Below are 23,121 nucleotides of genomic sequence, written 5' to 3' on the forward strand. Positions count from 1 at the left end.
ACAGAGATAAGTAATAAACAAATCTGCTCTCTGGGAGCACCCACCCTGATGGGGGAGATAGATGAATAGTTAATTTAGCATAATGTGTACAATAAACGAGGAGATATGTATGTACAAGACACCATGGTAGCCCAGAGGGCAGGAATGACTCATGGAGGAAAGTTAGAGAAGGCTTCACGCAAGGTGGGGTAAGGGCCTCCCAGGCAATATAACCAGCAGAGCAGATATATCACAAGAGGGAGTAAGGAGCAGCTAAAACACTCAGGGTTGGAGATAGAGGAGGGGCGGATCACACTAGAGAGGGAGCAAGGGACCAGGAAGAGGATTTTAAGCATGGCCATCTTTACACTTCAGAAAGCTGACTCTAGCAGCTGTATGGAAAATGGCCCCCTGAAGCTAGACCTCTCTAGCACATCCTCGCCAACCTGCGATGGGCCAGCAGTAAGAAGCCCCTGGACTCAGATTAGAACTATCTGAGGACTGGAAAGATGATGAACAACACAATGTTTATTTTAAAAATAATACATAAGATGAAGCCAGAGGGGGAGAGTAGCTGAGCTCTTTACTTAAGGCTGATAGTAACAGCTGCCAATTCCATAGCACTCTACGGCAAGTGCTCTCACACACATCGCCTGGTCTTCACATCAACCCTGCAAGGAAGGGATTGGTCATCCTATCTTAGAGATGAAAACTAAGGCACAAAAAGAGCCACTCTAAAGTTGGCCAACTGGGAGGGAGTAGAGTCCAAATTCATACCTGTTTCTAGTAGTTCCTTCTACTCCTCCATGCTACACACTGACCATCTGAATGAGGCTGGACCCTTATTCACAAATGAAGCTGAAGCTTTCTTGAATTCAATGAATTACCAAACATCTCTTTGATCTGACTTTGGGACTGTGGTGGAGAATAGCAAATGTGTATAGTTTATTTAAATGACTTGACCAGTCCAAACTTACTGTTCCTCCAGGCTAAACTGCTCTGTTTCTCCATAAGTTAACTCCTACTCCTGCTTCAAAACCCAGCCAAAGCACTGCCTCCTCCAGATATCTCAGAATTGTCTGAAGCCCCTGCCTAGTGACTTTGCTTCTTCACGTTATCCTATCACTTATCATAAGGCATTGCAATTCCTATTTATTATATCTATTCCTCCTACCCTTGACCATTTTCCAGTTTCACTAAACCATGAGTTTCTGATAGGCACAAACTGTGTTTTTCTCATTTTTAATTCTCAGGACTTAGCACACTACCTGGCATACACTATTATTTGGATAAATGAGTGAACAAGATGGTGGTGGACAGGTTGATTCCAATAGTCACAGGGTTTTTTCCATAGACTTACTTAATGTGATTTCCAAGGATCCAATCTGTTTACTACATCCAGAAATTTTTATATGGACAATCAACAACTAAATCTCAGAGCAGTGATCCCTAAGAAAATGCTGATGCTTTTAAATAAGTTGTTCTTGTAAGCTATTAGAAGTGGACATTAAGAGTTATAAATTTGAGCTCTCACCCTATCACTGCTCCTGTGTGACCTTGGACAAATTATTCAACCTCTTAGAAATGAGAGGCTTGGTTTTAAAAGTTTCTGTCAACTGTGTCTAGGGCAATACAATTAATCAAGTTCAGGTTCATGTCTTCCCCAAGAGCAGGCTTTCATAATGAAGGGGGTGGACGGAAAAGGTGGGTTTCAGCCTTGGGAATGACATGCATGGCAGCTGAAGTATGCAGAAAAAGAATACTACTCTGAGTGTATCAGTTTCCCATTGCTGCTATAACAAATTACCAAAACTTTGATGGGTTAAAATCACATAAATTTATTTTCGTACAGCTCTGTAGGACTCGTTGGGCTAAAATTCAAAGTGTTTATAAGGCTGTGTTCTTTTCCGGAGTCGATAGAAGAGAATTTATTCCTTTGCCTTGTCAAGAGGCTACCTACAGTTCTCGGTTCCTGGTCCTTTTCTCCATCTCCACTATTACATTGGATCGACCTGGATAACCCAGGATCATTTCTCTATCTTAAAGTTTGGCATTACAACCTTAATTCCAGCTGCAACCCTAATTCCCCTTTGCCATGCAAGGTAACAAAGTCACAGATTCCAGGGATTGTGGTGTAGATATTTTGGAGGGGCCCGTGATTTTGCCATTACATGGAAGAAGGGTGCAAAATGAGACCGTGTTTTGAGGCGTTTTGAAGAGAAAAGCATCATGTGTGATGGAAGAGCCCTTTCCATTGCAGCTTTGAAGTCCATATAACTATTCATCCACATACTTGCCCATGAATTTGAACAAATCATTTGCTGTCTCTGGGCCTCAGCATTTTCATCTATAAAATGGGAATAACAGTAACAATCTCTCAGAAAAATTGAGGGAATAAGATATTCTTTAAATTTAATGAAGCGGTGCTTGGCCAAGAATAGATACTCAGTGAATGGGGACCAAGAGCAAAAAGTTGGTTACAGCTGAACCATTGGGAGCTAACAGAGGAGCAATGGGAAATAGGGTTGGAAAGGTAAGCAGAATCCATACTGTGAAAAGCCTTGAATGCCAAATTTTATCTTAAAGACCATGAAGTGCTATCAAATGCACTGACTTGAGCATTCACCAAGCAAGTAAGAATGTCAGATGAATTAGAATGAGTAACTTTGGCATGAAGATTCCCTAAGAACAGGTAGGCTAGGCCTCCTCACATCTAGATTTCACATTTTAAGCCAATAAGTAGAAAATAAACCCCCCAATTCCGCTGTTGCCAGTAGTGAACAGCATGTTGCCCTCTAAGCACTTGGTTCATGTTCACACATAATTTTAATTCTGCTTTAAGTTTTGTTCATAGATTTCCGATTTATCCAACATCTGGAACACCAAGGGCTTTAGAAAAGCCATTCTGGGGTCCTGCCACTTACACAGTGGTGCTCAATAAATATTTGTTGATCAAAAACCCCAAACAGGGAAAAGAGAAGATCTGGAAATAAAACCAGGTCTTTTGAAGTGGAACTTTATTTGAAGAGTTTGTGACATGCTAAAAAGCATATTTTGCAAGTGAACAACAGATGAAAATCATCAGCTAAGGTTAGCAAAAACATCCAGGAGAGAAAAAAAGAAAAGAAAATCTAGAATATTTGTGCACGTGAAGGGAGTATTTTGGACTTACTTTCATTTTTGTCACAATCACCCATAAATACACACACACACACACACACACACACACACACAACTTGGGTCAATATCTAATGGCAATCATGAAACAATAACTTTGAACATCACGAAAGATTCTCCTTAGTACCTATGACTATTATACCATCCAATATCCCTAAATAATATTTGTTAATCAACAATAAGAAAACGTTTTTAATTTTTTTCTACAATCCATAAAATATATTTGTTATGGTGTTTCTACTTAGTTCATTAGTTAGAGCTACATAAATGGATACATTTCTGATATTAAAAGGAATATTTTTAATAACTGTTTTCCTCCTGTTTGTAGGACCACAAATGATCACTGAGTTTATTGCACTGATCTGTGACAATAACATGAATCATCTCAGGCATGTGTAGTGAGTTCCCAATGTGTTAACTTTGGCTTCCTGATTTAGAACACTCATCAGAACCTTCTTCACAGACCACAATGCCATGTCTCCAGAAGGTTTCTTGGAAGGAGGCTGGAAGACTGGATGAAAGGGTGAAGGGAAATAAGAGGTACAAATTTCCAGTTACAAAATATATAAGCCACAGAGCTGTAGTGTACAGCACAGGGAATATAGTCAATAATATTGTAATAACTTGGCTTGGTGACAGGTGGGTACTAGACTTAGTGTGGTGATCACATTGTAATGTTGCGTCACTATGTCGTACACCTGAAGCTAATATACTATTGTATAACAATTATACTTTAACTAAAAATAATAAAAATATAAAATAAAATGTAGATTTCTTCCTGAGCAAAGGGCAAGGAAGGCAGAACTGATATATATATAACTTCTCTCTGAGCTGGCCCTTCATGGACATTATCTCACTCAGGCCTCACATTAACCCTGTGAGGGAGCAATTATGAGTCGCATTTTACAGGTGAGAGTGTGAACCTCAAAGAGTTTAATATCTTGTCCAAGTATTTCCACCAGTAAAGCAGAACCAGCATTTGGACCAGTTTTCTCAGCCATTGGCTCTAACTTAACTTCCAGCTGCCAAGATACTCAGAAAAGGAACACCAGGATAATACCAAGATAAAGGTCTAGATGAACTAGAACTAATGCTAAAACCTATAGGGTAGGGCCTGAAAGGGGTCATCCTTATTCTTTGATTTATGTTAAATAAAACATCACTGAGCTAGGAATTACTAGTTCATTTGTCTCTGAGAAAAAAAAAAGAAAGACTTCAGCCAGTAAATAAATCTCTTGATTGCAGCTGAAAGCATGGCAGATAATACTAACCATAATCACGATACTGTTTATTGAGTATTTACTATATGCCAGGCCTTCTTCTCAGCACCTAGAGATATTAACTCTTTTAATTCTATAACATCTCTATGAGGTTGGTACCATTTTATTGATGAGGAAGTGGAGGCACAACAAGGTCACATGGCAGAGCTAAGAAGCAAACCCAGGCAGTCTGGTTTCAGCACCCATGCTCTTATCCACTAAACCACACTGCCTTCACAAGGGGCTTCAACACAGAACCATGCTGATACAAGAGAGTCTTATCCAGAGAAATAATGATGCTGTATAATTATAGAACTTTGCAATTTATAAAAAGAACTTACTCATTATCATTCATTCATTATTTATTATCTCAATTGAGTCTGTTAATGTCTCCTGAATGTACATTTTCATCCATAATGTACAGGTTCTTTCATTCATTCAACAAATTTGTATTGAGCACTTGTCTTGAGCTAACTTTGGAGATAGAAAAGTAATCAAAAAATCTTACCCTTGCCTTCAGGGAGCTTGCAATATAGTGGACATGGCATTCTTTAATAAATAATCACATGAGTATATAATTACATATGGTGCTAAGAGCTGTGAATGAGAACTATTGGGAATAATGAGAGCATATAACAGAGGATGACCTAGTCAGACATTCAAAGACTCACTGACGGGTCTCGTCTGGAAGAAGTCCCTGAAGAAGTTAATTTGAGTTCAATTCAAAGGATAAATTGAGAATTAATTTAAATTTCACTATATCAGTAAGGACTTCTCTTCCACTCTAATTAAATTGCAAGCACTTTTCTTACATCTTACTCCTTTCTATTTTTCCATACAAATTATCATCTTCTAACATATAATTTACTTATTTACTATGTTTATTTTTGGTCTGAGTACTCCTCCCAACTAGAATGTTAAGTTCTATGACAGCTTTTTAATCAGTTTCATTCACTCAAGTGTTTGGCACATACAGACAATTAGTATTTGTTGAATGAATGAATGAATGAATGAATGAATGAATGAATGAATGAACAAACGAACAAACTAGTGGAAAAGGCTTGAGGGTGTAGGACCAACAATGGGGTGAGGGGTCCTGAGTAAAGAGACCCCTCTTTTAAAGGTTTGGGGGCAGGAGAGCATGTTGAATTTTGAAGGAACTCAAGTAGGTCCTGGAGTATAGAGAACAGAACAAGGAAGAAAGTGACCAGTGATGAGGTGGAAAGATTAGGCCTGTTTTTAGGCAACAGAAATTCAGAATGTGCAATCCCCCCTCAAAAAAAGGAGTCATGTGTGGGTTTCAAATTAGACCCAGCTTACTTTGTCATCTCTCATGCTTCCCTAAGAGGAGCAGAGGGCTACTTTCTCCTCATGGAAACATGGCCATGCTTAAGCAGATGGCAGGGAGCAGCAGAATACTCAGATTGGGGAATATTTCATATATTGTTAAAATATGGTCACTTAATATGCATGAAGCAGAAAAGCTTGATGGATATGGTTGATTTATGAGCAGCTGGATATTAATGCACGGAATGTCAAAGTGTATGAATTTTGTAAAGTTTCCTAATTCTGGTTTGTTAAAATGTAATATAAAAAAGTGGTCTCCCAGATCATTACTGTCTCAGCCAGAGATAATTGACATTGTGGCAGACAGCCAGCATTGTCGGAGGAAAGAGAATGTTATGGGAGGCCAGTAACACCAGACATTCTAGGGCTCACGGATAGATTCCTACCTGCCTGCCCCAGAGCACCTTTGTACTGTTACAGCAAAGAGCAAAGTGTTCCTTAGGACAGCATGGTAGATGCTGCCCTCCTTTAGGTCCCTCCACCTGGCTCAGAAGAGAGAGGCATGTGTCTTTCAATTAAAACAGACTCTTGTCAAACTGGTGTTTTGATTTGAAGCTTATTTCCTGCAGACTCCCAGAGTATGCCCAACATGTGGTAAGACTCAGGAAACCATGTGGCACAGTATTACAGGAGGTGCTGTGGGCTTGCTTCTGTCAAACAAATTAAATGCCTGCACTTCATACACTTTACAAGGCCAAATTAAACACTCGTCAAAGGGGAGATGCCTTTTAATGCGCGGTGCCTGCAGCCTTCTTGACACTAGCTAGCATTCTCAACAAACCCCAGCCTGTCTTCGCTGAACCCATGAAGATGGCATTTTATCTTTTAGGCGGTGGTTTCTATGATGTAAGTCTTCTCTAAAAGGATGCTTCTTCTCCTAGCTACTCTTGAAATTCTAGTTAGTACGTGGAATAATCTTAGCCACCACAGATAGTTCATTCTTGCAAATATATAAATGTTGCCATAGGTGTCAGCTCTCCATTTTGCCCAGAAGGTAATTTATAGTAAATTAAATGGGATCACCATTCCAGAGACCCTTCCCAGAATGCCAAGCTGAAAGTCTTTAGAGAACAGCTATTTGCAAACTGAGCAATTATAACTTATTCTATGACTGCATTTTCTGACATGGTCACTGCTAATCCTTTGGTTGCTATAAACTAAAGATAGCTAGCACCCAGGTTAGATGGCAATCTAGACAAAAACTAACATAAGCACGCCTGGTTGGGATTTTGCCACCCAGGTTCTGACCTGGGAGATGCTTTAAGAAAGTAGGACCTTGTTCTAAGTTATCTTCTTATCTTCCCGTCCTTACATTCATTCTGAAATCTGACATGCCACGGGCTAAATGAGACCTTGAAAGAACATGGGGTCAAGTAATTCTCAAATACAAGTTAACTAAACAGCTGCATTTACCTAAGGAGCTTATTACAAATACGATTTCCCAGACCCCACCCCAGACCTACTGAAACAGAAGCTCTGGTTATGGAATCTAGGATCCACGTTAGTAAGAAGTTTCTCAGGTGACTTTGATCTTTAACCACTACATTTGAAACCACTAAATTCTATTCCTTCCCTCACCCCCAGTCGGAATGATACATAAGCCCTCTTAGCAGATGAGCCTTTATATAGAGATATGACATATAGTACCCCTTTTAAAATATATCTTTATTGATTTCAGAGAAGAAGGGAAAGGGAGAAAAGATAGAAACATCAATGATGAGAGAGAATCATTGATCAGCTGCCTCCTGCACACCCCCCACCAGGGTGTGCCCACAACCTGGGCATGTGCCCTGACTAGGAATCAAACAATGACCTCCTGGTTCATAGATCAAAGCTCAACCACTGAACCACACCAGCCAGGCACATAGACACTATTATTAACACAACTTTACAAATGAGGAAACTAAAGCCCAGAGGAGTTAAGTAACTTGTCCAAGTCACACAGTGAGTCACATAGGATTCAACCAGGCAGGGCAGCTCTAAAATCCACATCTTTAATCATTAAGCCACACCGCTTCTTCAGAAAGCTGGTGCTAAGAACAATGCTCTCTCTAGTCAACAGGCAAAGTGGAATACTGAACAGAAAAGAGCCCAAAACCCAGGTGTGTGCAAAGGTCAGCCTGCTGGTTATTTAAATAATTTTCTTTTTAAAAAAATTACATCTTGGTGAACACCAGGACACTTCAGGTTCAATTAATTCCAGACAGCAAAGCAACAAGACTAATTTCAAACCGACCTCACCCCCTCCAGGGATGGAGTAGGGACTACTCCTGTTGTTCCTGCTCTAAAGGGGACTGGATCGATCAGGAAAGATGGGACTTGGGCATTGTCTTAGCTCAGGCTGCCTTTAAAAAATGCCATAGACTAGATGGCTTAAACTACAGCAACGTAATTCGTAGAAGTTCTGGAGGCAGGAGGCCTGAGATCAGAGTGCCAGCGAGATTGGGTTCTGGTGAGAGCTCTCTTCCTGGCTTAAAGATAGCACATTCTCTCTGTGTGCTCACGTGGCCTTTCCTTGGTGCCTGTGCATGAAGAGATGGTTCTCTCTTCCTCTTCTAATAAGGCCACCAATTCTATGAGATTAGGACCCCACCCTATGACCTCATTTAACTTTATAATCTCCTGAAAGCTTTCAAATACAGTCACAATGGGAGTTAGATGGGTTGGGGTTGCAACATATGAATTTGGAATGGACACAATTTAGTCCAAAGAGGGCTAAATTGTAATGGGAGAAGGCCAATTCAACATCAGCAATGGCAATAGTACTTCCTGCCACTCAGGGATTGTGCCAGGACCTGAGCTAAGCACTTCATGTATATTATCTCATTTAATCAATGCTCCACAAGCCCAGGATTAGTCAATCCATGTTTCATATGAGGAAATCCGGAATCAGAGACTTGGAGTACTTCAGGGGGAATTTGAGGCAGAGCCAGATCTTATTCTGCTCAGTCTGACTTTCAATTCTTATGCCAGAAATAGTAGTTTGGGGATCATGGATCCCTTTGAAAGTCTGAATAAAGTTATTAACCCTCTTCATAGAAAAATACACACACACAAAATTTGGCATGTAATTATAGAGGGCTTCCCAGCCATCTAGAATGTAAAGTAACATGGAATAATAGGATAAACATGGATTTTTCCCCCTGGAGAATCAGTGTTTCAAGTAGCCATATTATAGAGTGAAGACGCTGTTTGCATAAATTTGTGAGCGAAGCACATACACCAAAGAAACTTTGATGTTGCACAGGTGGCACTGAGCTAGCTCCCCGGGAACAAGCTCACGGTCCCCTGACCAGGGTAACCAGGCAGCACCAGGCTCCCTCTCTCTCTTTCAGGGAACAGGTTTGTTGGGGGAGGAGGAAAATTCTCTTGAAGAGGTAGCAAGGGAGTGGGCTGAGGACACCTGAGAGTAGAAGTCTGGAATTCCGATGCACTCGGGGGTCAGCAGATAACAAAGACTGAAGCCGATCAGGAGTGACCGGAAGGAGGGTCCGCCACTCAGCAGCTCCAGCCACTGTCTCCAGGAGGAATCTGGGTTCCCATGGGGCACACCCTCATTCTTGTTAAAGAAAAACAAAACACCGATTTTTATGTAAAAGTCTCCCATTTTCAAATGTCTACCCTTAGAAAACACATGGCCTAAGAAGAGAATCTCATCCTTTATGAGCCTCAGTTTCTCCATCAGTAACATGAGGATTAGAGCAAGATGAGTCTCTTAAGATTTTCCAAAAGAGTAAATGAAACAAGGTACATAAAAATGCTTGGTAAATTATAAAGTGCTGTTTATGGGTGTTAACAGAGAAACCCATAAAAAGTAAGTTCTCTCCACTGGCAGAGATGGGATATTGCATAGCTGGGTACCACACACCCATAGAACTGGTGCAGCAGCAAGAGGGACCTTTATCAAATGTAAAGAAGGCTATATTTTCCCTTGTTGAAACCCTCTACTGGCTTCCCACCCCACTTAAAATAAACTCCAAGCTAGGTTTGATCCTGTCAACCTGTCTGACCTGGTCTCACTTTCCCCTCACTTTGACACTGCAGCCACACTGCCCTTGTTTCCATTCCTCAAACACAGCAGGCACCTTCTCTCTTAAGGCCTTGGCTGGAATGCTCTGTCCCTGACCTTCTGCAAGGTGGTCCCATCATTCACCTCTCAGCTTAGCATCACCTTCGAAGAGAGGCGCCCCAATCCAGAAGAGCCACCTGATCACTCTCAGCAACAGCACCCTACTTCACTCCAGGCACAGCCCTTCTCACTGTCTGATATGGTTCTTGATTTTTATTGGCATGTTTATTTAACCAATCTGTCCTCCCACTAGATATAAGTCCAATTAGAAGAGACCTGTATAGGCGTATTCACCACTGTGCTTACGAGCCTCGGAAACAGGCCTGGTACACGGTAGGAATTATAAATATCCATGGAAACAGTAGCATCTTAAAATTGGTATTATAGTAGGAAGTGTAGTGGGAGAGCAGAAAGCTCTGAACTGGACCTGTACAGCTTCCTGGGCCCCACTCCAGATTTGCTGAATCAGAATCTCTAAGAATGAGGCCCAGGTATCTGATTTTTAATAAACACCTCAGGTGAGTGATTCTGAGGCAGGTGACCCCAGGACATACTTTAAAAAACACTGCATTTTGCCGAAACCGGTTTGGCTCAGTGGATAGAGCATCGGGCTGCGGACTGAAAGGTCCCAGGTTCGATTCCGGTCAAGGGCACGTACCTGGGTTGCGGGCACATCCCCAGTAGGAGATGTGCAGGAGGCAGCTGATCGATGTTTCTCTCTCATCGATGTTTCTAACTCTCTATCTCTCTCCCTTCTTCTCTGTAAAAAATCAATAAAATATATTAAAAAATAAATAAAAATTTAAAAAAAAAAACACTGCATTTAGAGGCCAAAGACTTAGTTCTAGTTCGAGACCCTGTTTATTTTGCAAAGTTTTCATGAGGACTCAAAAGATACAATGACTGATAGAGTTCATTGCCTATGCCTGACACTCACCAACACAGACCTAAAGAGCTATTCCTCCCGGCTTTCCTGTCAGGGGCCTGCAACGTGAGCATTCCGGGATGGAAGTGCCCGGGAATGCGATTTCTTTTTCTCAGCTCATCACAAACAATGCAGACTTTTGTGGAAAGAATCATCTGCAGACTCTCACAAAAAACTGACATAGAAACTAAAAAAAGAGAACAATGGTAATAACTAGCATGTATTGCACCCTGACTAAGAGCCAAGCACCATCATCCCCATCTCATGTAATATGCACTATTCTCCCCATTTTATAGATGAGATTGCATTAGTAACTTGCCCAAAATGACATAATTAGTACTTTGCAAATTTGTTTTAAAACCTAGGCAGCTGGCTGAACCCAGGGCCATGCACTTATCCACTGACTACACCATAGTCAAAGGCTCTTGTCTTCTGATACCAATCAGCACCAGCTCTTCATTTTCTATTTCACACTGACCAACCAGCCCCCCTTCTCACCGACACCTTCTCTTTTCAGATATGATACCGTCAATTACACCACAATCAAATTCTATTTGCTTTTCAAGTTTCTCCTCCTAAAGGTGCTTTTGCATATATCTAATCCTATCCATTAGACATTGATTTTGTAACTGAAGTCTTTGGATTTTTGTGGAGTAGGGTATCTTGCTGATGCCTGTAACTTCCTTTAATGATCAACTAAAACCCCTAAATATCTTCCCAGTCTAAAGGTAGGCTTGTATACTTGTGCCATTGATTTTTTTTATCTAAATACAGAACTTCGCATATGCCCCTGTGGGATTTCATCTTGTGGTTTTGGACCAATGTTCCAGCTTGTCAAGATTATTTTCGATCTTGATTCTATCATCTGCGGTAGAAGCCATTCCTCCCAGCTTTCTGTCATCCATAGATTTTATTAAATGAAACATCCATTTCTCATTCAAATAATTGATAGAAATGTTGAATTGCACAAAGCCAAGTATAGATAGTATGACGGGAGGGATTATTGTTTTAAAAGGAGTACAGTACCGGACTGAGCATGAGGATGAAAGTATAGTCACTAGAACTGATCCCAAATGCATTATTGAAAAGAGTATTTGGTGTCCCATTCTTCTCCTGATATTCTCTGTGATGCCACATGTGGGAAGATGCACCAGTGTCATTATCACCCCTTTTGATGTACCTTTTCACATACTTCCTTACCCTCTAGAATTCACTTCCTCAATAGTCAACAAGCATTTATTGATTATGTACTAAGTAAAAAAAATCACGGCACCTATGTGTTGGGGTTACAGAATTGAGGGAAATAAATAAACTGATCACCATGGTACAATAAATGCTATTTGAAGAGAGATGGAATGGGAGAAAAAGAGGCAGACACATAGGTCAGGAAAGGCTTCCTGAAAGAGGCAGTGCCTGGCTTAAGTTTGAAGGTCAAGTGTGAATTGCACAGACATGGAATTGGAGGTAGAGAGATTGTCATGAGCTAAGGTCACAAAGCCTCTAAACCAGCCGTGGGCAAACTACGGCCCGCGGCCCGTTTGAAATGAATAAAACTAAACAAAAAAAAGACCGTACCCTTTTATGTAATGATGTTTACTTTGAATTTATATTAGTTCACACAAACACTCCATCCATGCTTTTGTTCCAGCCCTCCGGTCCAGTTTAAGAACCCATTGTGGCCCTCGAGTCAAAAAGTTTGCCCACCCCTGCTCTAAACCATGTTAGAAGACTGGATTTTCTATTAATAACATTAAAAGTTTCCATTAAGGACTCTGTCCATGGCGTGCCCCTCATTCACTTCAACTTGCACCAATCCCTCCTACCTTGAAAAGTCTACAGCAGTTTTTCTCCATCCCAGGGTCAGGTTGCCCCTTAACCACATACTCTTATATTTTTACCTCATTAATGTGTACATGCGTTTGTCATCCCTCAATTCATGGGAGGGCACCGAAGACTGGATCTATGGCTCACATTGCCACTGTGTCCCCTCACACCATCTTGAAAAGAGGCAATGGCAATGAAAGGCCAATAGTAGGAATGGCTCATCAGAAAGGAGGTGATAACCAGGAAAAATGACACACATAGTAAGAGGGCCTGGAGGACTTGGGGAGGGGGGCTCCTTGAAGGCAGGAATCATATTTGTAATATTCCTTCTTTGTGCCAAGTGACTAGCTGAGTGCCCAGTTTTATCTTTTGATAAAATAAATAAAATGTTCTTCCACTCTTTTCAGCAGAACTCTAAATCATACTTACTATGTGTATGTTCTGTCCTGCTTTCAAGGACAGAATACACCTTTGGAATCCCTTATTTAGGGTACTGAGTCTGTGAGCTGGTATTAACTTTATGCACAATTTCTTTATACATGTCAAGAATTGGTGAGCTTTGGAGGGTATGCCAGGCTGGGTTCATACAAAAACTGGTCTGATTGTTTATTTTATGTAAATAGTCAGGATACATAGACAACAGACAGACAGTAGATTGGAATTTCCATGACAAGTCAGTCAGGTTGGTTGAGAATGGCTGGCAGGGTCTAAGGAGAAATGAGACACAGTCTGCGGGCAATGTCTATGGCCACCGGTGAAGGATGTGGTGACTGAAAAGCACAGGGCCATACATATGCCATCCCAGATAGTGCCTTTAATGTGGGTTTCTTCAGGATGTCTAGCAAATCTAAATGTTCAACATCATCCTTCACCTTATCAACTGTGTGCATGCGACTGCATCCTTTTCTTTAACCTTCTTATGAAATAAAACATATATATCTGAAACACATTACTAAACAAAAATATATAAGACATGTTTATATATACAGTTTGATGACTTACCTGATGTGAACATATGTGGACAGCACCACTCAGGTCAAGAAATAGAGCATGATCAGACTCTTACAAACTCCTTTCTTTTGCCCCCACCCAAACACTACCCACCATTGTCCTGATTTTCAAGGACATCACTTCCTTACTCTCCTTTACAGTTTTATCACCGATGTATGTATCTCTATGCACCATAGTTTGATTTTGCTTTGTCTCTTTTTGGTACTTCATATAAATTGTATCATATACTAAACTTTGTTTTGTGTTCAGCTTTTTTTGCTCAATATTATGTTTATGAACTTGATTGATTTAGTGGCAGGTAGTTGTAGCTCATTCATTTTTCACTGTTGTATAGTATTAAAAAGTATGAATATATGACAATTTTATTTACCCAATTCCCAGGTGATGGACATTTAGATTGTTACCAATTTTTAACTAGTTTGAATAATGATCTTATGAAATTTCTTATACATTTCATGGCACACACATTTCAGGTGAGTCTGTGGCTAGGGAGTAATTGTTGGGTTATAAGGTATTAAGTTCAATATTAGTAGATAATGCCAAACTGTTTTCCAGAGTAGTTGTATCAATTCCACTTCTACCAGCAATGTATGAGAATGCTAGTTGCTGCACATTCTCACCAACAGATGGTTTTGTAGTCTCTTTTTTTTCAATTACAGTTGACATTCAATATTATATTATTTTCAGTGTACAATATAGTGGTTAGACATCTATATAATATACAAAGTGATCCCTTGGATAACTGTAGTACCTACCTGGCATCATACATAGTTATTACAATACTAGTAGCCCTGAGCACGAATCCCTGCGCCAGTAGATCGCTGCCACCCTCCTGTAGCTCTCTACCCGCTGCCCTGCCCTCCTGTAGCTCTCTACCTGCTGTCCCACCCTCCTGTAGCTCTCCCTGTCCCCCCCTCTTAGCTTGTTGCCCTGCCCTCTCCTGTAGCTCTCCGCCTCCTGCTCGCTTGCTGCCCTGCCCTGTCCTGTAGCTCTCTGCTGCCCGCTTGTAGCCGGTAGGTTGCTGCCACTCTCCTGTAGCTCCCCCTTCTCCGCCCCCCCACTCATAACTTGCTGCCCTGCCCCCTCCTGTAGCTCTCCACAGCCCGCTTGTACCTCGCTGGCCCACCCTCCTGCTGATCCATGATCTGGTAGTGACATGCTTGGTCGTTACGCCTCAGGGCGTAATGGCTAATTAGCATATTCCTCTTTTATTATATAGGATTGTTGACTATATTCCCCATGCTGTACTTGACATCACCAGGATTATTTTATAACTACTAATTTGTATCTCTCAATCCCTTCATCTTTTTTCACCCAATCTCCCTACATCCTCCCACCATCTGACAACCATCAGTTTATTCTCTGTGTCTATGGGTCTATTTCTATTTTGCTTATTCATTTATTTTCTTATATTCCAATACAGTATAAGTGAAATCATATGGCATTTTTCTCTGTGTGTCTTATTTCACTTAGCCTACTACCCTCTGGGTGAGCAATTTTTAAACTTTTTCATCTCATAACTCACAGAAACTAATTACTAAAATTCCATGGCACGCCAAAAATATACTATATTTTTTGCCAATCTGACAAAAAAAATAAGTATAATTTTGATTCACTTACACCTGACAGCTATTTTTGTATTGGCTGTTGTCATTTTTTTTATTTGACAACTTCAGGGAAAGAGGTCAGTGCCCCTGACTAGTCAGTTATTGCATGTTTTAAAAATTCTTGCAGCACACCAGTATGTTGCAGCACTGGTTGAAAATTGCTGCTCTAGGTCCATCCATGTTTTCACAAATGACAAGATTTCATTCTTTTTTATGGCCAAGTGATATTCCACTGTATATCTGTACCACTTCTTTATCCACTTACCTATTGATGAGCACTTTGCTTGCTTCCACATCTTGGCTATTCTAAATAATGCTGCAATGAACATAGGGGTGCATATATCTTTTTGAACTAGTGTTTCAGATATATTTTTTATAAATACACAGAAGTGGAATTGCTGGGTCATAGGGTAGTTCTTGTTTTTAATTTTTTAAACTATTTTTAATTTATTGAGGAACCTTCTCTTGTCAGTAGTGGCTGCACCAATTTTCAATCCCACAACAATGCACTAGGGTCCCTTTTCTTTACATCCTCACCAATATTTGTTTGTTGATTTATTGATGATAGCCATTCTGACAGGTGTGAGGTGGTATCTCATTGTGGTTTTGATTTGTAACTCCCTAATGATTAATGATGCTGAGCATCTTTTCATTTGTCTATTGGCTATCTGTACTTCCTCTTTGGAACAGTGTCTGTTCAGGTCCTCTGCCCATTTTTAATTAGATTGTGGGGTTTTTTGGTGCTAAGTTGTATGAGTTCTTTATAAATTTTGGGTATTAACCCCTTATTGGATATATCATTAGTGAATATCTAAGTCAGTAGGTTGTCTTTTCACTTTGTTGATGGTTTCCTTTGCTGTACGAAAACTTTTTCTGAAAGATCTATTCACTGATGTCAATGGGGCTTAAAGTTCAGTACAATTACTGGATTACTGTCAATCTCTCCTTTTATGTCCATCAATATTTATATATTTAGGTGTTCCTACATTGAGTGTGTAAATGTTTACTAGGGTTATATCCTCTTGTTGGATTGATCCCCTTATTATTATGAAATGTCCTTCTTTGTCTCTTTTATAGCCTTTGTTTTATAGTCTATTTTGTCTGATATAAGTAATGTTACCCCAACTTTTTTTGCTGTTTCCATTTGCATGAAATATCTTTTTCCATCCCTTTACTTTCAGTCTGTGTGTCTCTTTCAATCTGAAGTGGGTCTCTTGTAGACAACATATGTATGGGTCCTGTTTTCTTATTCACTCATCTACACTATGTCTTTTGATTGGAGTATTTAACTCATTTAGGTTTTAAGTGATTATTGATAGTTATGTAGTTACTAAAGGCCCAGTGCATGAAATTCGTGCACAGGTGTGGTCCCTAGGCCTGGCCGGCGATCAGGGCCGATCAGGGCCAGGCCAATCAGGGCCAGGCCAGAGAGGAGGTGACAGTTGCCAGGCTGGGTGCAGAAAGAACAGACACCGGACGCCAACACTGCCATCATCAGCACCCCGCCACCACACGGTTCCCTACCTCCCCCCTTCCTCCTTCCCTTGCCGATCACGGCCTGCCAGCCAGGGGGAGGGATGGGGCATGGGAGGTTGGCTGCTGGCCCCGAGGAGGGAGCTGGCCCTCGGCACCCCTGGGAAAGGGGCCACGTCCACCACCACTCACCCCCGGTTCCCCGTCCCAGCCTGGGGCCGGCCCCAATCAGGCGATTGGGGCTGGCCAGGGGGAGGTTGGCCGGCCAGGGGGAGGGACCACGGGAGGTTGGCCAGCCAGGGGAGGTTGGCTGTGGGAGTGCACTGACCACAAGGAGGCAGCTCCTGCATTGAGCATCTGCCTCCTGGTGGTCAGTGCGTGTCATAGTGACCGGTCATTCTGGTCGTTAGGGTTGTTCGGGTCGCTTAGACTTTTATATATATAGATTACCATTTTATTATTTATATTTATGTTTTTTAAAGAAGCCCTTTTAACATTTCTTTTTCTTATCTGGAAAGCTTTTTATCTCTCCTTTGATTCTTTTTGTTTTTAATCCTCACCCAAGGATATTTTTCTATTGAATTTTAGAGAGAGTGGAAGAGAGAGGGAAAGACAGAGAGAAATATTGATGTGAGAGAAACACATCGATTGGTTGCTTCCTGCGTGAGCCCCGACCAGGGCCCAGGCCAGGGAGGAGCCTGCAACTGAGGTACATGCCCTTGGTCAGAATCAAACCTGGGACCCTTTGGTCCTTTGGCCGGATGCTCTATCCACTGAGCAAAACCAGTAGGGCTCTCCTTTGATTCTAAATGATAGTCTTGCTGGATAGAGTAGTATTGGTTGTAAGTCCTTGCTTTCCATCATTTTGAATATTTTGTGCCAGTCCTTTTTGGCATGAAATGTTTCTGTTGATAAATCAGCTGACAGCCTATGGGAACTTTCTTATAGATAATTAACTGCTTTTCTCTTGCTATTTTTGGTATTCTCTCTTTGTCTTTAACTTTTGCCATTTTAATTATGATGTGTCTTGGTGTGGGTCTCTTTGGGTTCATCTTATTTGGGACTCTCTGTGCTTCCTGGACCTGTATCTATTTCCTTCACGAGGTAAGGAAAGTTTTCAATCATTTCTTCAAATAGGTTTTAAACTCCTTCCTCTCTCTCTTCTCCTTCTGGTATCCCTATGAATGTTGTTATTCTTAATATTATCCCAGAGGTCCCTTAAACTCCTATCTTTTTTTTTCTTTCTTTCTTTTTCTTCTTTTTTTACTGTTCTGATCGGTTGTTTTTTTGCTACTGTCTTCCAAATCACTGATTTGATCCTCTGCTTTATCTAATCTTTGGTTGATTCCTTCAAGTGTATTCTTCAGTTATTCTAGTGTATTTCAGTTATTCTGGTGTGTTTCAGTTATTGTAGTTTCATTTCTCACTGGTTCTTTTTTCTGGTTTTATGTCTTTTTTTGTTTACTATCCCTTTTTTGAAATTCTGACCGAGTTCATCTATTCTTCCCCTAAGTTCATTGTGCATCCTATAACCATTGTTCTGGACTCTGCATTTGGTAGATTGCTTGGCTCCATTTTGTTTAGTTCTTTTTCTGAAGTTTTCTCCTATTCTTTCATTTGGGACATGTTTCTTTGTCTCCTCATTTTGGCTGCCTCTCTGTGTTTGTTTTGATGAATTAGATCAGCGGTTCTCAACCTGTGGGTCGCGACCCCATTGGCAGTCGAACGACCCTTTCACAGGGGTCGCCTAAGACCATCCTGCATAGCAGATATTTACATTACGATTCATAACAGTAGCAACATTACAGTTATGAAGTAGCAAGGAAAATAATTTTATAGTTGGGTCACAACATGAGGAACTGTATTTAAAGGGTCAGAAGGTTGAGAACCACTGAATTAGATAGATCTGCTATGTCTCCCAATCTTGGCAGGGTAGCCTTACACAGCCTCTGTCAGGCTCAGTGGTACAGTCTCCCTGATCATCTGAGTCAGATGCTCCAGGAATGTCTCTTTGTGGGCTATGTGTGCCCTCCTGTTATAGTTGAGCCTTTATTGCTAATGGCACATCAGTGGGTGAGACTGACCCTGAGGCTGACTGGCTGTGAGGATTGGCCACAACCAGTGTATGAGTCACTGTGTGGGGCTGACTTTATGGAGCAGGATTCACCCCCACAGGGTTCTCATGCCCATTGAGACTACTTTGGTTGCACTGTTTGTGGAGCCAAGAGGTGGTGCTCTGTTGTAGTATGAAGCTGGCCACAGGGTATGTTGGTTCTGGGATCTCTCAGTAGATGCTCCAGTGGAGGTCAAGGTCAGCTACTGCATATGCCCAGCCAGAGGCCACCTGGTAGGAGCTACAAAGTCATCCAGGGTGGGCAGCAGCCTGTGCTGGGCCTGGTGGTACCTGGGAGAGGCCACACTGCGAACAAGGCTGGTTGCCACCATTTGCTCAGCAAAAGGCACAAGGCATGAGGAGGCCAGCCACCACTTGCCTGGGGCATGTAGACCTTTGAGAGTTTTTAAGAAAATCTGTCACCTGAGCCAGGCCAGCTACCTGTCACTGAATGGGCTGTGGTACATGAGGTGGGTGGAGTGGGTCTCAGGGACTCATCAGATTAGGGCAAGCAGTGTTCACTAGGTCATTGTAGATTCATATTTGATGACACCTGGCTGGCAGACCATGGATAACAGGGCTCAACACAGGGAAAATGGTGCTTGTGTGGGAGAAGGGTTCCACACAGAGAGAACGGTTGCTGTCCCTTCAGCCCTTGCCCTAAAGCCACACAATTCAGTTTCTCCCTGTATGTCTCTGGTGCTTTTCAAGCTGCTTTCCTTTTGCTTAGGGTAAGTGTTTGTGAGCAAGTGTGTGAGCCCTGTAAGAGAACGCCTGGGTATCCAGCAGCCCTCTGTCTCACCCAGAAGGAATCCCCTTTGATTTTCACGGCCAAATGTAATGGGCATTCCTCTTCCCAGCACCAGTGCTCTAGGCTGAGAAACTCCTTGTGGAGCAGGGACCCCTCGCTCCTCAGGGGGAACCTCTGTAGCCAAGATATCCCTCCCTATTCTCAACTACCACATAGGTATGGGACCAGTCCATTTTGCACCTCCACACCTCTTATCAGTCTCAACATGGCTTCTTTATATCCATGGTTATAGGCATTCTGATCAGCTAATCTTCTGGTGGTTCTCCAGCTTGACTGTTTTATAATCCTATATAATAAAAGCCTAATATGCCAAGTGTCCAACTGTTCAACCATTCGACCAGTCGCTATGATGCGCACTGACCACCAGATGGCAGACGCTCCAACCGGTAGGTTAGCTTGCTGCTGGGGTCCAGCCGATTGGGACTGGGCGAGATGGGCCAGACACCCTCGGCCTGGCCTGCACCCTCTTGCAATCCAGGACCCCTCGGGGGATGTTGGAGAGCCAGTTTCTGCCCGATCACTGCAGGCCAGGCCAAGAGACCCCACTGGTGCATGAATCCATGCACCAGGCCTCTAGTTTAATTATAATTTTGATGTACTTATGGGAGGAGGTAAGCTTCTCCATCTTGATGGAAAGCTCTAGTTTTGTAGTCTATTAATTTTAGCCCTTCTGATATGTGTGTGGTATTTTATTATGGTTTTAATTTTTATTCCCTGATGACTAATGGGCATCTTTTATATATTTTTGACGATTTAAATATCTTCATATGTTAAGTGCTTGTTCAGGCCCATGTGCCAGATATGTTTTTTGTATTTGTTTTCTTAATTTCAGGAATTCTTTTGATATGTTCTGGACACAAGCCTTTATCAGTTATATTTATTATAAACTAGAGGCCTGGTGCATGAAATTCGTGCATGGGTACGGTCCCTAGGCCTGGCCTGTGATCAGGGCCATGTTCCCTGGCTGCCGGCAGCAGGCCTCGCCTCCTGCCACCACCCACCCCTGGTTCCCCATTCACCATTTGGTGATCGCATCCTGCTGGCTGGGGGGAGGGACCGAGAGTGGTCAGTGCACCTCATAGTGACTGGTTGAGTGGTCGTTCTGGTCATTCCACCATTTGGTCAATTTTCATATTACTCTTTTATATATATAGACTAGAGGCCTGGTGCATGAAAATTCATGCACTGGAGGGGGGTCCCTTAGCCTGGCCTGCCCCCTCTCACAGTCTGGGAGCCCTCAGGGGTGGGAGGCGACCTGGCGATCAGGGGAAGGTGATGCCCCCATCACACCTCTGCTGCTGCCACTGCCGACAGCACAAGCCTCAGCTGGCCCTGGTTACCTGAGCCTCGGGCAACTCTGGGCGGCTGGGTAGCCACCATCTGAGGCTTGCCTGATCCTCGGGCCGGCCCTGGGTTGCTGGGGGGCTGAGGGGACTGGGGGACTTCAGAGGCAGGCAAAAGGCAAGGCTGGCCCACCTGGGGGTGGGCCCGGCCTTGCCGCACGCCTGCTGCCCCGGTGGAGCTGAGAGGACTGGGCACTGCCATCTTGTGGCTGTGGGCACTGCCATCTTTGAGGGCATGGCAGGGGGGCAGCCAATTAGCATATTCCCTCCTTATTGGCTCTGGGCGCCACCATCTTTGAAGGTGGGGAAGTCAATTAGCATATTCCCTCCTTATTGGCTGTGGGCACCGCCATCTTTTGAGGGCAGGACAGTCAATTAGCATAGTCCCTCTTTATTGGCCATGGGCACCACCATCTTTGTGATGGTGTGAGGGTCAATTAGCATATTCCCTCTTTATTAGATAGGATATCTTCTCCTATTTGGTAGTTTTCTTTTCACTTTCTGAATGGTGTTTTTAGAGAAAAAGAAGTTCTTAATTTTATGTAATATATCGATATTTCTCTTTAAAGTTTGGGCTTTATTTTGTTCACTGTAAAAAAAATGTTCCCTATCTCCAGGTTGTGAAGATATGCTATATTACCTTCTAGAGCAGTAATTTTCAACTTTTTTTAATCTCATGAAATACAAACTAATTACTATAATTCTGCACCCCCCAAAAAAAATACTACACTTTTTACCGATCTGACAAAGAAAACAGGTATAATTTTGATTCGTTCACACTGACTATTGTTGCATTGGCTGTTGTCATTTTTTCTATTTAACAATCTGCCTTTTTTGACTTTCTGCCTTTTTTCTTTTCTAATGTGTGTATTTGAAGCTACAGCTTTCTCTCTAAGCATGGTTTTATCTGTATCACACAAGACTTAATACATATTTTTCATTATTTTTCAGTTTAAATTATTTTCTGATTTCCATTGTCATTTCTTGTTTGAACTATGGGACTATAGAACTGTATTTATTAATTTTCAAATATTTGGGGACTTTCCAATTATGTTTTTGTAATTGATTTCTAGCTTAATTTACATAAATAAAGAAAAATATTGAAATGTTTTGATACTTTATGGTTTAGAAATTTTGCATATGCTTGGGGAAAATTTTGTATTTCACCATTGTTGTTTTATTTTACATATTCTGATTAAATCAAGTGTGCTCATAATGTTGCTCAAATCCTCCATATTCTGACTGGTTTTTGGTCTATGGGTTCTATGAAACATTGAAAGTGATTATAAAATTTCCCACTGTGATTATGAATTAGTCTATTTCACCTTTTAGTTTTGTCAGTTCTTGCTTTATATGTTTTTGTGCTTGTTATTAGGTACATACAAATTTCCTGTGAATTAAATATTTTATTAGTGCCAATTATCTCTCTTCATTTCTAGTAATGCTTTATAAGTATTATAAAGTGTATAACTATAAAAGTTTATGTTTGTCTGGTACTTGTATTATGTGCATTTTTCCTCTCCTTTCCTTCAACTTTTCCATATTTTTATGCTTAGGCATGTCTCCTATAAGTATGTTAAGCAGAGTAATTTTAAAGTTTGTGCCTCATAACTCCTATATCTGGGATTCCCATGCATCTGGTTCTATTGCGCATTGGTTTCTTTAGTTTTCATTCATTTCATTCCTCATATGCCTATGTATTTTCTTTTCTTGTTACATGATAGTCATTGTATTTAGGGATCTGTTTATATAATAAACTTGAGGCCTAAAATGTGTTATCTTCCCCTGAGAGGAATTACATTTGTCTCTGCTGTCAAGCCATCATCACTTCAATCCAATTTAAAGATGAATCAAAACTGGTCTCAGGCCCTGCTGGGCGTCTTATTTCTGGTTCACCCATACTCCCAGAGTTCAGGCTTTCCCAGGGTCGTAACACAGGACTCCCAACCTGAGAAGATCCTGATATGCAATCTCTATCTTTCTTGCCCCACCCTTCAGCCACCCTCTCTAGAATTAGCAAAGACCTCAGGTGGAAAAGTAGGCCCAAATGCTGAGTTTATCTGTTGGGCCTCACCCTCCTCTAGATTCTAGCCAGGTCATTCTTCACTACCTTATTTGTTCTCAAATGCCTTAAAGCAGATATTTTTATATTTTCATCAGCTTTTCTCATTGTCTTCAGCAAG

Source organism: Myotis lucifugus, unplaced genomic scaffold, assembly GCF_000147115.1.
Source record: "Myotis lucifugus unplaced genomic scaffold, Myoluc2.0 scaffold_63, whole genome shotgun sequence".
Classification (NCBI taxonomy): Eukaryota; Metazoa; Chordata; class Mammalia; order Chiroptera; family Vespertilionidae; genus Myotis; species Myotis lucifugus.